General features: G+C 44.6%; 1 long non-coding RNA gene across 1 annotated transcript; it reads right to left on the minus strand.

Annotated features, from left to right (window-relative positions):
• Positions 1-3043: 3043 nt before the first annotated feature.
• On the minus strand, positions 3044-3630 carry LOC106337656. Its single transcript, XR_001269094.1, has 2 exons — positions 3457-3630; positions 3044-3372 (listed from the first exon to the last, which is right to left on the minus strand). It is a non-coding gene; the product is annotated as an uncharacterized LOC106337656 (long non-coding RNA).
• Between the last annotated feature and the right edge of the window lie 898 nt (positions 3631-4528).

Here is a 4528-nt window from a genome sequence, read left to right on the forward strand (position 1 = left end):
GCGGCGGGGATTCAAAGCCACATACGGCCAGTCCCGAAACACGAAATAAGGTCATTTAAGGCCAAAACATCAAACATGCAAAAAAATCTCCCACAAGAGATCTAACCAAAGTCATCCTCAGAGCTCACGCTCCCTCTTCACTCGTCGCTTCACCTGAACCTGGAGCCGCGTCACCTCCGAGCATCGGATCCTTCCCCTCCGGGCCTTCTGAACACGTCGGAAGGAAGCACGCGGAATTCAGGTCAGCTAGGATGAGATCAAAATCTCCATCCACGACTTCCAAATCTCCCTTGCAACCGGACAGTCGGGCCTCTTCGGCCTCAAAGGTCAGAGGAGTCTCACTTCGGAACGATTGAACCACGGCCATCCCGCCCTCGATCGTCGCCAAGGCTAAATCCCTTTTCCGAATGCATTCAAGAGAGCCCAGAAAGGCGGAGATCTTCGCCAAGCGAGCTTGGAACTCAGAACGAAGAGCGTCCTTGGCCTCTCGAATCCCGCGGCTCACTAATCTTGCATCGCCCTCGATCTGACGCTGAAGACGACGCACCTCCGAAAATTTGGCCTTCCTGGTTTTCTTCTCCTTAAGCAATGAACTCGCCGTCTTCCCAAGGTCCCTCTCGAGCTCCCCTATCGCGACCTCAAGTTTCGCCACTTTTGCGGAGTGATAATCCTTGACAGCCGTCAGCATGGCCTCGGTTTTGGGCCATCTACCCTGAAGTTCCAATAACTCCCCGGCAAGACGACTGGTCTCAGAACCGCACTCGCTGATCATCCTGTCGATCAACGACATGAACTGCGAAATGAGAAGAAAGTTAGGGATTCTTTTTCTTTTAGAAAAATATATAACGATCAAGAAAGTAAGTGAGCAACAAACCTTTCCGCGAAGCCCCGACGCTATGCTCGAGCCTCCGTGCTGCGAAGACTCCCCGTCATCGCCCTTGGTAAACTTCCTCTTCCGGCCCTTAGGCTTAGTAACCGGAACAACACTAGGAGCGTGCAGCGCTAGAACGATCCCCTTCCTGGCCGGAGGAGGCGGCATAGAGTCGGCAGCCCTCTCCTTATCTTCGACAAGAATCGGAGTCGTGGACGATCCAGCAGGTAAAGCCGAAGCATCCGGAACGACCGCGCCTGCGAGAGTCCCCGTATCATGCGGAGTTACGCCCTCGGTCCCATGATCCGGAGCAACGGCCAGTGCAGAGGAGGACGGTAACTCGGCGCCGGCTCGAACCTGTTCTTTCTCGGCTTGGCGACGAACTAATTTCTCTCGAAAGGAGAGATGATCGGCAACACAAGCCGGGGCTTCGACCGGAGAAGTCCGAATCGGCGCCGGAGATGTAGTCTCGCCAATCTCCACATCGGAACTTCGCTTGTCACCATGGGAAGAAGACATGCTAAAAACAAGAGATTTGACAAGAGCTCACTACTTATAGAAGTATGGGCTCGGAATTTTATATTTTTTAATAAACATTTTCTCAAGAATTCTCTCCCGCGGAGTTTGAAGTAAACTTCGTTCAATACGCCTAACTTCGCCGAAATCGTCAAACCGCCCGCAAGAGTCTCGACTCTAACGAGCTGGGGGGCTAACTGTTGGGGTCGAAAACGGTTGCAACGAAGTTAACGTCAAAATCCCCAAAGAAGAAAAACGTAGAAACCTTCGTCGACAAATACTTTTTCGAAACAGATTCTTTTTTACGAAAAGCTTTGCGGAAGAAATTCGATTCATCAGACAAGAGCTCGAAGAGGGTCGCTACACAGATACCGAACACACGTTCCGCTCGGTCGTTACGTAGCGACCGAGCTCGAGCCAAAGCTCGGTCGCTACATTGCGACCGAGCGATCGTCCCGCTAGGTCGCTACGTAGCGACCGAGCGCTCGTCCCGCTCGATCGCTATGTAGCGACCGAGCTCGAGCCAAAGCTTGGTCGATACGTGGCGACCGAGCTCGAACCGAAGCTTGGTCGCTATATAGCCACCGGGCGCTCGTCCCGCTCGGTCACTACGTAGTGACCGAGCTCGGCCAAGCTCGGTCTGCAGAAAGTTCGTTTTTTATCGAAAGAAGCCGTAATAAACGCTTCGCGTCGGAAGACGGCCCAAAGGGACCTAAGACATGATTCGAAGCCCAACTTACGATTTTTTAACCAACAGCCCGTAAGACGGTTTACGCTTGGTTCACAAGGAAAGATAAATATCAAGTTTTCGCGGATAAATACGAAAATTCGAAGATAATTACGAAGATCGGAAAAAATGGAATATCTCCATTTTTATGCTATGACGGCTTAAAGGCAGAAGGGGAAAAGCGTAAACCGACCTTGGAGCCAGTATATAAGGAGTCCTAGGCGAGAGTCATGGAGGGACTTTTTCAGAGCAAACTTAGCACTTAGGGCAATTAGGCAACTTTCCGTTTTTGTTATTCGAGCTGCGACTCAATTAGATTTAGCCGTCTTAGGGTTGTTAGAACTAGGAATCTTGCCGACAGCTCTCGAGCCCAGGTGTATACCTTGTTGTAAACGCTCATATGCAAATTCGGAATAAAACTTCTCTTTGCTCTCTTTTTACGATTTCATATGATTTATCGTTGTTATCTCGTGTTCTGATTGCGTGTGGTATTAGCAGATATCTGTGACCTCTGGGAAACTAGGGTTCTCCTACTTTCCTAATTTAAACGGAAATCGACAGTGCGAATTTCGGTTCCCACAGACCTCGCAAGGTCCATTGTGGTAGTCTCACTAACACTGTACTGGATAACATGTCCAAGCTTTGATAGAGGTGTTCAAAATTGTTAATCGAAATTAAGTTTTGGTTTATATATTTTTTTAAGTATGCTTATCATCAATTTCTTTAAAACTATATGTTAAAGTCAACTTCACCTCATTACCTAAAAAACAAAATCAGAGCATGAGTTGTTATTGACTTGATAAAAAAGAAACCATTATACCAAAACAATGTTATAAAAACGATTGAATGCAGATTTGGTCCAAAAGAGTAACAAGCAGTTTTAGAAAGGGTACAAATCCAAAGAGAAAGAGAGTTTTTTTGATGCTATGAATATAAACATCAAAAGTTTATTCAGCCCAAACATTATTTGACGAAACACAATACAGTAGACAGCAGAGTACGTTACTTCCCAGACTTAGAGCGGGGTCATACCAACCACACCTTCGTTAGGACCCACGTAGCTCGTGAGATGAAACCGCTATTGATAGTACACTAATTATCTAATAAAAAAAAGCTGAAAACCTTTCTAATGAAAAAGAATTCTTATTATACATATGTAAACGCTTGAAACAATGGCAGAGGAATCGAAAAAATTAATCATTACCGCATGCCAGTCTCCCGCCTGCGTTACCAGTGGTCAGACTAAGCTCATGCCCACCTATTATTTGCCAGAACCAAATTAAGAAGAAGGAAGAATAGTACATTGGAGAATGGGAAGTAAAAAGAAGGGATAAGCTTTAACCCTTTCCGAGGTCATCCTAAAGCTCGTGAACCACAAAGGCTCTTCCGACAACAGAGTTAGGACCAGTGGATTTGGGTAAATGAGAGATGAGGGCTTTTCTATTTTGTGTACCAAATGAGAGATGAGGACTTTTCTATTTGGCTAAATGAGAGGGGGGCTGGAGCCAAGTGCATTTGGGTAAATGAGAGATGAAGGCTTTTCTATTTTGTGTACCAAATATCCGATTTAAAAATTTGGATAAAGTCCCTAATATCTATACTATTAAAGCTGAAGAACAAAAATGAAGTTTTTGGAAACATGAATAGGAAAAAAAAAATTTATGTTTGGCAACATGGATAGCATAAAAATTAATATCATTACTCTTTTAATTAAACAAAAAAAATGCACGCAGTGAATTTATAAACAAACAAATCTAACTAAATTCTTGGGTTCCATATACAAATCTTGACTTCGATATTTCATTCCACTTGATCGTCTTACCTATAAAAAAACAGAGCTTCACAACAGAACTTCGTATCAATTCTGTTTGTCATCAAAGTGTTGTTTCATATACATTTGTTTGTGTTTTATATATACACTAGAGGCCGAGCCCCGCGCAAGCGCGAGGTTATTTGTGTATGCTGTTGTTGTTCAGTTTTACTTAGTGTTAGCGTTGTTAGTTATGTTGTTCTTACACTTGTGTTGGTGCGTGCAGTTATTTGGCAAAGTAGAGGGTCGGAGGTGGTGGAATTAGTAGGGAGGCAGCTGTTTGTTGTTGATTACGTGTAGGACGCTTTGTGAACGAAGACCAGTTGATACATATATATTTTTGTATTTAGTTCTCTGCATCCCAATTCCCACCGAGGAACATATGATGGTGAGCTTGTGTCACTTTTTATGGGGTTTTTGTTTTGTTTTGGTGGCTATTGGATTTTAGTTGGTTTCTTTGTTGCATTGTTTAATGTCGATACCATGTAACTATCTGAACATGTTCTCATGCATGAAGCAAAAGACATGCTTATTTTCACGAAATGCAAAGACCCATCAACGTTCCCCTTTATTTAAAAACCAAGTAACTCTTCTCCTGGTGGGA

Source organism: Brassica oleracea, chromosome C4, assembly GCF_000695525.1.
Source record: "Brassica oleracea var. oleracea cultivar TO1000 chromosome C4, BOL, whole genome shotgun sequence".
Classification (NCBI taxonomy): Eukaryota; Viridiplantae; Streptophyta; class Magnoliopsida; order Brassicales; family Brassicaceae; genus Brassica; species Brassica oleracea.